This window comes from Odontomachus brunneus, unplaced genomic scaffold, assembly GCF_010583005.1.
Source record: "Odontomachus brunneus isolate Ranch 3 - 2012 unplaced genomic scaffold, Obru_v1 Obru_scaffold_141, whole genome shotgun sequence".
Taxonomy (NCBI): Eukaryota; Metazoa; Arthropoda; class Insecta; order Hymenoptera; family Formicidae; genus Odontomachus; species Odontomachus brunneus.
In genome coordinates this window covers 187,864-200,159 of record NW_022639591.1, presented here as the reverse complement: position 1 = coordinate 200,159, position 12,296 = coordinate 187,864, and the positions used below count along the sequence as shown (strand labels likewise).

General features: G+C 32.7%; 1 protein-coding gene across 24 annotated transcripts in view; it reads right to left on the bottom strand.

Moving 5' to 3' along the window:
• LOC116850282 (pleckstrin homology domain-containing family G member 5) overlaps positions 1-12,296 on the bottom strand; it is a 734,731-nt gene that overhangs the window by 679,055 nt on the left and 43,380 nt on the right. The window lies entirely within an intron of this gene.

Here is a 12,296-nt window from a genome sequence, read left to right as displayed (position 1 = left end):
ATTTTTATGATATATCTTCAACTCACACGTCAGTTTATGTTGATTTTAAAAAATTTAGGTCTTTTAATTGATTTCTCACTATTTTTACATCAGAAAATTTACTCAGGACTAATCGGACGCGAACTCGAGAACTGCAAATACCTTCAGGTATCTGCAGTTCTAGTGTATCACCTTAGCTGCTGCGCTACTTCTTTAATTGATACTAAGACTGCGTTAGGGGAAACGCTATTTAGCGCTATGAGTGTGCTCTGTCCTTGTTTGTTCTTGAAAGTTGAACAAGGACAAAGGACGCTGATAGCGCTACATAACGTCTCCCCGAACGCAGCTTAAGTGTTTCTTGTCCTAAGTGTTAATTGTCCTCATATGCAACCAAAGAAGTAATTTTAATTTTTTTATAATATTATTTAGTACAACTACAAAAATAAACTATTTAGTCTAAATATTTAATATAATAAAAGAAAAGTCAGAGATATTTTGTCAACACTCGTATCTCTTCGCGTGCCACGGATAGATCGTTAAAGGAATTTTGTGATATCATAATCTTTTTTCAAAAATAATATTTCATGCTTCTTTATTGCAATTTAATGTTTAATAATTAGCCGCCTTTTCATGGAAATGACAACTGAAAACATTCAATACGGTCAAAATAAATTTATAACGTTCTAATAAACAGTTTTTCGATAATAAGTCTTTCATAGGACGCCAATTTGTGAATTCTTTTCCACAAGAAGAATTCTACCGAAATTTCACTATGACCCGTTATTGCGCTCCGTTTTTCGGCGATCCGGACGGTATGGGATAGAATTCTGAAAAGTAGTGCTGCGATCTTGATTGTTGAGAAATATTGTGAAAATATTTGCAAACTTTTATATGAAGACATTATAGAAACGGTTTAAAATATTTTTGGTATATCATATACTTGAAATATTTTGGACATACGCTAATAAAAAACGTACCCATTCAAAAATCCCATAATATACACTTTATAGAAAATTATAAAAATCTTATGTTTATTGAACTAAATTTTTACTAGGATATCCATATAAGATATAGTTTTTCTCCAAACAATTCATTGACTTAGATTGATTTTTAAAAGATTTTAAGTAATAATGTATCGTGATTTGAAATAGAGTAGTTTCTATAAAATTTTTTTATAAATATATATATAAATATTTTGAATAATTTCTATAATATCTCAAAATTATCTCACATATATAATGAACTGGACACACACACACACAACATGCACGCACACGAACACACAAACGCACACGTATATTATAACAATATATAATTATTATTCATTTTAATTAATTGTGTTCATTATTATTATTAGTATACTCTTACAAATTCATTATTATTATTAAAATACTCTTACAAAAAAACACTCAATTGTGGATGAAAAACTAAAAAATTGGGCATAAACATTTAAATTTGAGTGTAACAACTAACTGACTTCTTTAAGTCAAGAAATGTACATACAATGGAAATTTGTACAACAGGTAATGTTTCAAGGAAAATATTTTTAGAATATTCAATTTGAGATATTCTGATATATTTCCCTCGACAGATTTCCAGAATATTTCAAAAACTTCGCAAATGATAATGTTTTAAATGGAATATTTCTAGAATATTCTATTTCAGATATTCTATTTTAAATATTCTATTTCAGATATTATTTCAGATATTCTGAGATATTTCCAATGATAGATCTCCAGAATATTTCAGAAACATCGCAAATGTAATGTTTCAAATGGAATATTCTTAAAATATTTCAAACGAAATATTCTATTTCAAATATCTGTACAATATCCCAAGAATATCTCAAATTTAATATTTAAAAAATGACAATTGTAATATTTTTGAGACATTGCTCAGATGTTTTGTGCTGTGTGGATAACTATACTAATTATAGTTATAAGTTATTTTTTGGTATCTAGCTATTAGATAATTTTTCTGATATAGTCACTAGGAAAAGTAAGCGTTACATTCCTAGCTAATAGCGATGTAAGACCCAATTTTTCTGTGTCATTACTAGATAATTACTAAATTCAATTTTTGCTCGGGCATATATATATCGGTCGGTTCTTTAATATTTGCTTTATCGTCAGTATCAATATCAACAATATGTTTTAAAGCCTTAGGAATAATAAAATTTCGAGCTACTTGATGAATTAATATTAGGCTACTGTTATATATTAGGTGTATAACTTTGCTTCCGCCGTTTTCCTATAGATGGATTTAGCGGTAAGTGGTGGTCGAAATAAATAGATCATAGATGTCATACAATAAACTTGGGCATCTGTTAACATACCCCAAAGAAACATTAGTCGATTTGTGTCTGCATCATAAAGTTATTCTCGATTGAAAATGCCAAATTCTCGTCATTTGCAAGAGGTTTTAATTTTTTGCTTCAATATAAAGAAATCTGCGGCTGAGGCTCATCAAATACTCTCAAATACTTATGGTGAGGCCACTATTAGTGAAAGAACGTGTCGTGAGTGGTTTCAATGCTTCAAGAACGGTGATTTTGACGTCGAAGACCGGCATAGCGGTGGAAAAGAGAAGGTTTTCGAAGATGCAGAATTGGAGGCATTACTTGATCAAAACTCGTGTCATAATCAAGAAAAATTGGCACGATCATTGTGAGTGACTCAACAAGCCATTTCAAAACGCTTCAAAGCCATGGGAATGATTCAGAAGCAAGGAAATTGGGTGCCGTACGAATTGAAGCCGAGAGATGTTGAACGGCGTTTGTTTGCTTGTGAACAGCTGCTTGAAAGGGAAAGACGGAAGGGATTTTTGCATCGCATTGTGACTGGGGACGAAAAATAGGTTCATTACGATAACCCCAAGCGCAGAAAATCATGGGGAGTTTCCGGCCATGCTTCCACGTCGACGGCAAAACCGAATATTCACGGCTCCAAGGTCATGCTCTGTATTTGGTGGGACCAGCTCAGCGTAGTGTATTATGAGCTGTTAAAACCGACTGAAACAATCACAGGCGATCGGTATCGAACGCAATTGATGCGTTTAAGCCGAGCATTGAAAGACAAACGGCCGCAATACAACGAGAGACACGATAAAGTGATTTTGCAGCATGACAATGCTTGACCCTATGTTGCGAAAGTGGTCAAGACATACTTGGAAACGTTGAAATGGGAAGTCCTACTCCACCCGCCGTATTCTCAAGACGTTGCCTCTGACTATCACTTGTTTCGATCAATGACACACGGCCTAGCTGACCAGCACTTCCGGTCTTATGAAGAAGTAAAAAATTGGATCGATTCGTAGATCGCCTCAAAAGATGACCAGTTTTTTCGACGCAGGATTCGTACGCTGCCCGAAAGATGGGAGAAAGTAATGGCCAGAGATGGACAATACTTTGAATCATAAATATATAACCAGTTTTTTACAATAAAGCCTCGAATTTCGGAAAAAAACAGCGGAAGCAAAGTTGTATACCTAATAATTTATGATTTAAAATCTTGCGCGGCTGGAAAAGAGGATTAAAATTGTAAAAAAATTTAACGAATATTTTAGAAATAATAAATAAATTTTAAGGCTATTATCATTTAAATGTTGTAAAATAATTTCCGCGCTTCGTAATTTATTTTCAACAACAGCCAAAATAAAATAATGTTTTAACATATCCCAATTATCAAGGAGTCTTGTAACACATTTGTGTAACACAAGTCATCTTGTATTACACAATTTGAGTATTTTCTTTCTTTCTATATGAAAAAAATCTTGAAAATCACCCAAAGTTATATATCTTTTCGCACTGCCTAAAATATATGTAGCAATGTCTCTAATTAAATTCTCGCAAGCATGTGGTAATTTTTCGCATGCTTTACTCGCTATAATTGCAAATGATATATGCAATTTAATAATATTACACCCGGTACTTCACATTTTAATCGCGAAAACAAAGAATTATGACATCCTGTCATTACAGAAGCATTATCGCAAGCCATGCTAATAATATTTTCAATAAAAATTTTTTTATCTTTAATAATTTAATAATTCTTAATAATTTTTTTATCATACTTTAAAAGTTTCAAAAAGTTTATTTGCGGAACAATCTATAGCATCCAATGATAATAATTCTAATAATTGTGTTTTTATTTCTTGATCTATCGGTGAGAAATATTTAATTAGTACATACATAAGTTTAGTATTAATAATGTCAGTACTTTCATCTATTAAAACTGAAAATCTACATGTCTGCAAAATGTTTACAATTTTGTCTATTTCGCGTTTGGCAATAACTTCTTTAACAACATTAGTACATTTAATTACAGTGACATAGATTGTATAACTTCGGGTTACATACAAATATCTTTTAATAAAGGCACTAAATGATCCGCGATTTGAAAAGCTATATTATGTTCAGCAAACAGTGCTGCTAATTTTATTTCAGCGCGTTTTACTCTATCTTTAAAAGAAAGTTTTTGACATTATTCGGGCTTTAACATTATCCGGGCTTTGATTCTGACCATTTTGGCTTTGACTATTTATATTTTCCACATGTGTAACCAATTGTGAATGCTTCATTAAATTTGTTTTACAACATCTGATGATCTTATCACGTACTTTGCAGAAAGCTTTATTTTCTTCAGAATGAGGGACTAACCAACCTTTAAAAATATCATCATCTAGCCATGCATTATTAAACTTTCTAATTTTTTTTCTTAATAGCCCCTTTTGAATTACAGTCTATTATTTCATATATTATATATTGCACTACATTCTATTTTAATATATCTACTTATTTACTTATCCTACCGGAGTTAGTCTTCCTATCAAACTTGTCAAAACGTTTTTTGCTCCACCCACCTTGAACGTATATACGTTACAGGATACATCACACACGTAACGCGCATGCGCGGAAAAGTGGCTCTATCTGGGATCACTGCGGGGAACTGGTGTTGAAGAGCTCTGCGAGCCGGCTTTTATCCCTGCTCGAGAGTCTTCACTTGCTGGCTGCGAGCCAAAAGTAGAAGTCGGCGCGCGGCTCAACATGCGGCGCTCAAGCTCTGTGCATGTCCTCGGCTCGGCGCGTCACGCGAGACTCGGTGTCTCTCAGAGAGCTGTTCCAGTGTGATTAAAAATGTGACATCGCGCCGTATCCGACCCGACTGATCGGTCGGTTAGTCGTGACGAATGCATCGTCACAGTATCGCATGTATTTTCCAAATCTGATGTAGAAAAAAAAATTTTTTTCGTGACAAATTTGATTATTTTCCAAAACACTATATCATGTATAATTTTGAATCTTTGTACTCACATTCCTGAGGCTTTGAATCCTGCCATATTTTCCTTTTTTTACGCTCGAAAGATAAGTATTTATTGTTCAAGTATTTATTGTTTCATTACTATCTTGTGCTTGTCATCCGATATAGGATTTGCCGGACTTACAACGAACCCAAGGTTTTGCCGGAGCTATGGCACTTATCTGGCAATTGGAGTCTATCAGCCAGTACTGGGCCAGTACTGGTTGATGCTTGGCTATTAAAGTCTGGCGTTATAACGAGCGCCGATGCTTGGCCAACGTACGGCGACCAATTATGAACCAGAATTCTATCAGCCAATACTCGGCCAGTACTGGTCGATGCTTGGTCATTGAAGTTATAACGAGCTTGTCAAACGTACGGTAGCCAATTCTGAACTACAGTTCTGTTAGCTAATACGTGGCCAGCACTGGTTGATAATTGGCCATTGAATAGTCTGACATTATAATGAATGTCGGTACTTGCTCAACGGCCAATTATGAATCAGAGTTCTGTTAGCCATAATAACAATATCTAGGTTTAGATATATGTTCCGGGTTATGATACTTTTATCCTATTAGATTAATAAGTTACTAGTGTCGGGTAAATGTCAACGACCACCCAGGCAGCACACAATATTTATAAGTATTTATAAATATTTTTTTCGAATTATTTTTTAAAAATATTATATAATTATTTTATAAATATTTTTTATACATAAAGGAAAAAGTATCAAAATCTTTATTCAAAATATTATTAAAATATAGACTAAATATTTTATATAATATTTATAGTAAAAAATAAGTATTTGTAGTAATATTTTGTGTGCGTGTGTGTGCATGTGTGTAAATATTTCTATAAATATTATACATGAAAAATAAATGTAATTATTTATAATTATTAAATTAATGAGGAAATAAGAAAATCGAAATTTAAATTGGTAATGTATATACAATGAAAAGAAATTTTTTAAATTAAAGAAATATATCTTGTTAAATATAATTTCTTAACTGAAAAAAATATTTGTTAAATTTTATAAAACATGTAATAAATATAAAGTAATATTTTTCAAATTTGTAAAATGAGCTGTAAAATTATGAATTTCTAGAGAAAAAAATTATTTCTTTGATTTAAAATATCTATATATAAGAATAAGCAAATGATTTTCTTACAAAAAGAAAATTAGTTTTTTAAAATGTAAAAACGGTGTTTAAATAAATATTTGCTTGTTTTAAAAGTAAATAAAATGCAAGTAAATCATTTTATGAATCTAAATAAATTATTTTCTAATATTAAAAGTATCTTTTTGTGTTTCAAGAGAGAGTTAAAGTTTTTTCACTTTCAGAAAATGATTCATTTAAATTTACCAAATGATTTATTTGTATTTTACTTACTTTTAAAATAAGTAAATATTCTTTAAATATACTTTTTTTTTCATACATGGATATACCATATCTATACAATACAAAACGTTTTTCAGTCAAAGTGACAGTAGTGCAGTAAGTAAGCAAATTTTCAAAGTATAATTTAAAATGAATTAAGTAGCGTGTAAAACGAAAGGAAAACGTATATAAATATTTTTTTTGTGCTGTTTGGACAGTGTCAGACTAATGCTGTATGCAACATTGGGCCGATGTCAGTAGCCAGTATCGGATAAATATTAGCACCCAACAGTGAACCGATGTCGGTGGCCAGTATTGGGCTAGATTTGATACGAGCCATGAACCCAGGTTATCATCCAGATAGAAGCCAGTGCTATACCAGTAGCTTTTACCAGCATTGCGCTAGCACTGTAAGTCTGACAACCAGTACTGGCCCATTACTGGGCCGATCGTAAAACCCTATATAAGTCTCTACTATTATGCTCTGCTGTCACTTTAATATTATTGGAATTGTATAGTGTTTAAATCCACTATTGATTCATGTCAATTTCATGTCATCCTTTCATTTGGCGTCTAAAAAAAAGGTAATTTGTGCAGCCAATAAAATTTCATTATTAACGATTCGACAAATATTTTGCAAGCCTTTACTAAAATTATAATCCAGCTGTAATAAAGCCTTTACTAAAATTGTTTCCAGCTACAATAAAGTTAATGTCCTTTTTGTGAGCTTTATATTTTACAATACTTATTTTACAACTATTTCCTTATTGTAACCATATGCAAGGAAGTGGTATAAAGTAGATATGTATATATTTTATTACAAGTATTTTATTTTATATTTGTTGTCTCGTGAGAATATATGAATCTTTTCTTAGCTTGAACATTGTCCGTGAATTAGTTCGTGAGCTTCCATACGCGCAGCGAGAAGAAGAAGAGAAAAAATAATTATGGAGGAATATTAAAATTTACTCCCTATTCCTGTTCAACATCATTATCAGCATTTGTTCAACTTGATGACGATGCAACGTCTAATTAACGTAGTTGTTGATACGTTGCAATGACGGGAACTTGAACCGCTATTCGATTTGATATTCAAGAATGTTGATTTGGAAGATATGGATAATTTTTATTGGAATGACTTTGAAGATTCGGACATATCGAGAATTCCCCCGAGTATGTTGGACGGATGTCAGTGCGAGTGATATTTCCATTGCTCCATCGAGACCAAATTCTCCGTCCTCGGTGTCCTCTTATAATGCGGACCGAGGTTGGGGATACGGTCCAGGTATTCCGGTTCGAGAGAGATTGCGTTCTATTCAACGCCCCGGTCGAGCTAATCAACATTCTTAACTCTTTCGCTATTGCGAGCCATAGTAGCTTCGCGCTAAAAACGTTAACATACTTATAGATACTATTGTTCTATAAAGAACTATAACATTAACATACTTATAGATACTATTGTTCTATAAAGAACTATTATTTCATTCATTAAAAGTTTATAAGATATATATAAATAAATATATACGTACAAATATTATAAATTTATTAATTATTGTTCCATATTAACATAATAATGAGGCATTGTACAATGTATCGTAGTAGATGTCGTTCAAGCTAATAATATTCATTATATGCGTTCAATACAGTATCCATACAGCAGAGAAGTCCCGCGTCCAGATCAGTCATAACGAAAGGGTTCTATGCGGTGCCCAAGTCAAATTACTCCGGTGCTCTATATTACTTCTCTACATATTGCTGCGTCGCGCGAATATTCGATATCGCGTCGTGTCCGTGGGAAATAACAGTTCACAAAATATAAAAAAAAATGAGAACTTTATTGATGTAGAATACATAAAAATTATAATGCGTTCAGAGAAGATCTGAGAATCTTTTAACAAAGTATCTCCAGGGAAACCAGCTGATATTCGCTTCGCACTAGCATTCCGGTGATCGATAATCGTACCGGATGACCAAATCCAATTAACATGGGAATATCGAGGAATATTCCATGAGAATGCCACTGGTCACACCACCTACACAGCAGAAATGTTTCGAATATATCTTAGGGCAGTTCTCAGAATTAGTTGCCCATTTCGGCCGATTCTCGGAAGCTACTGTCATAGGGATATCCTACATCAGAGCTCGGAATTAGATGCCCATTTCGGCCGATTCTCGGAAGCTACGCCTTCTATCCTTGTTGCGAGCGGGCCGCGTAAAAGTGTAGTCCCATGACATGTATTTTCGCGTAACGCGTAACCGCATAACTAATCATATCTTTCTATTCTTTTAGAAGTTTCAACAGAAATACTAAACGTCGCAATTTATTGGTTACGCGTTTACGCGGTACGCGGAAAATACATGCCATAGGACTTCAGCCTAAGTGACCGTCACGGTCAGTCGCGGCTCCAAGCTTGGAGCCGCGACTGTCACTTGCGTGGCTCGTTCGCGGTAAGATAAAAGATGTAGCTTCCGAGAATCGGCCGAAATGGGCAACTAATTCCGAGTTCTGTCCTACACTAAAAAAAATGACTGGTAATAATTACCTAGCCTATGTTATAGTTACTAAATTATTTAGTAAAATTGTTTTAACTAAATATAGAGATGAATATGACCCACAAATGTCTATACTAATCTAGATTGCTAGATGTCATCATTAGGATAGCATGACGCGTCCGATAGAGTTTCTGGTGTATGCGAGAAAATGGCCGCTGCCGCCACATATTTTCACTACGTTTAGTCATAAAATTCTTTTGTTGAAAATGAGCAAAGCAAATAACGTCCAATATATAATAACGTCCATATTTTTTTATTGCAACAAGATGCAGGCATTTTTTGTTTTACGACAGCAATTTAATGGCCACGACTCACACTGTATGTTGTAAGATACTGGCACAAGTGCTATGCGTCACACACACAGGACCGCCGCCATTTTCTCGCATACAACCTGAAACCCCATGCGACGTAAGTCCGAAGCAATCTTAATAGTTTAGTATAGACATCTGTGATATGACTAAATCATTTGGTAACTATGAACCAATAATCATGGTAATTCCCGCACAGCACCTTTCATTGCAAATATATATTAAATACATATTTACATTGCGTTTCATTTCATATCAAATATAATGTATTAAATATATAATTAATGCAATAGATATGAAATATCCAAATCAAAATACGTATGTAATACATAGCAGACATATTGCGCATATTATATAAATGTATAAATGTGGAAATGTATCAAACACATAGTTAATACGTATTTAATAATATATAATAAGATGGCGTACCGCAGTAGCGCCAGTATAACTTAAAGAAATCATAAATGGATAGTTTTTGACATGTTTTCTGTATTCGCGGTTATTATCTGAAGGACATGAAACGTCACATTAATATCTTGTTTGATGTTGACAACAAATGTCTTATTTCTCTACAACGTTTCAGAGGAACGATTCATTTGCGTTTTTGTAATATGATAGGAATGGTCACATTCAGTAAAGAAAAGAAATCTCAGTGAGCTCTCAATAATTCTTTAGTTAGAAAAGCTTAGAAATTAAAAGCTAGTGAAAAATAATTTAAAGTAATAAATATTAGTGAGTCAAAGGTAAGTATATATTATTGTATTGAATTTCTCTATATACGGTTGTTATATAATAATATGTAATTGCTATATGTACAATTAAAGTGTATTTGATTATTTTATAGGTTATACAACAATAAATAATTTTTATATAATAATAAAATATCATGGATAAAAAAGATAACCATCATATTTCTTCGAGGCATAAGAGACGATTAGCACAAGAAGAAACAGAAAAAGATTTGTTGCTAGCATCGACATCAAGCAGTGGTGCAACTTATTTTGAACCATCGGTCGAATCTATAAAAAAATGCCGAATTGAAAATGATCCATCAGTTTCATCTTCTTCTAGTGACCAGGAGCACATTAATCAATATTCACCAAACAGTGACAACAATGATAACGAATTATTGTCAGATGAAATACATAACTCATCAGAAGTGGTCACAGACGATGAAAATTTTGTTGATTCCGAAGAACAAGAAGAAATGCAACCGTTATCGTTTGACTCTGATGATTCGAGTGACGATGCAGACATGGATATTGAATATATTGACGATGAAGATGAAAGTATGAATAACGAATTGTTACGCGATCTTCGAAATTGGTGTTTTGAATTTAAAATCAAGCATAATGCAATTAATGCTCTTATGGAAATTCTGAGACATGCTCCACATTCACAATTCAAAACTTTGCCGAAGGATGCAAGAACGCTTCTAAAAACACCTAAGAAAACTGCTGAAATAGTTGCATTATCTGGAGGATCGTATTACCACTTTGGTTTATTGAGCACTTTGGAAGTACTTCTGCTGCACTATAAAAATAAGTCTTTGAAGGTATCTGAAATTAATTTATTAATTAACATAGACGGTCTGCCATTATCCAGATCATCGCCAAGCAGTTTCTGGCCAATATTACTTTCAGACGATATTTCAAATCAAGTGCATGTAGTCGGACTGTTTTATGGTGAAAAGAAACCAAATAATTCCAATGAATTTTTACAACAATTTGTGACAGAACTAATACCATTAATACAGAACGGATATCATTCAGATCTCTTTAACTGTAATATTAAAATTAATGTTAAGGCTATTATTTGTGATGCTCCAGCAAAATCTTTTATTTTAAATATTAAAGGACATAATGGCTATTCAAGCTGTACTAAATGTACGGAGATTCTATTAACTCTAAAATGTGCTTTCCTTATGAACAAAGATCAACTGATGCACTTAGAACTAACGAAGACTTTGTACGTCAAACAGACTCTGATTATCATCAAGGAGAACCCACAATTTTACTCTCTGTGCCTAATTTAAGATTAGTGTCAAATATTGCTCTTGATTATATGCACTTAATTTGTTTGGGCGTTGTAAAAAAAATGATATTGTTGTGGATGAGTGGACCACTAGCTGTTCGCATTAGTGCTCAAGCAAAAGACAATATTTCACAAAGACTTATTAATTTAAAAAGTACAGTGCCTAAAGAATTTTCAAGGCGACCTCGAAGTTTAAGTGAAGTAGCATACTGGAAAGCCACAGAATTTCGGCAATTTTTACTTTACACTGGACCTATTGTTTTAAAAACTGTTTTAAATACAGACGTATATATACACTTTTTGACTTTGCATGTAGCTGTATCAATACTCATCAGTCCAACACTAATAGTAAATAAAAACAATATAGATTATGCAGAAAAACTGTTGCAACATTTTGTTCAATCATTTGAGAAAATTTATGGTAAAGAATATATATCTCATAATCTACATAATTTATTACACATCTCAAATGAAGTTCGAAAATTTGGGCCACTTGATTCTTTTAGTTCATTTAGATTCGAAAATTTTTTACAAATTTTAAAAAGTTTTCTGCGCAAAACAGAAAAACCATTGCAGCAAGTTATACGACGATACACAGAAAGAAGGCTAAATCAATATGAGAGCATGAATAAACCATTACATTCACTTCATAAATTTGAATTAAAAACAAGACATGTTACTGGTTTTTTGACCGATGAAATTCAAGATATTGTTGAATCGCAATACAGGAAACTAATATTATTAGA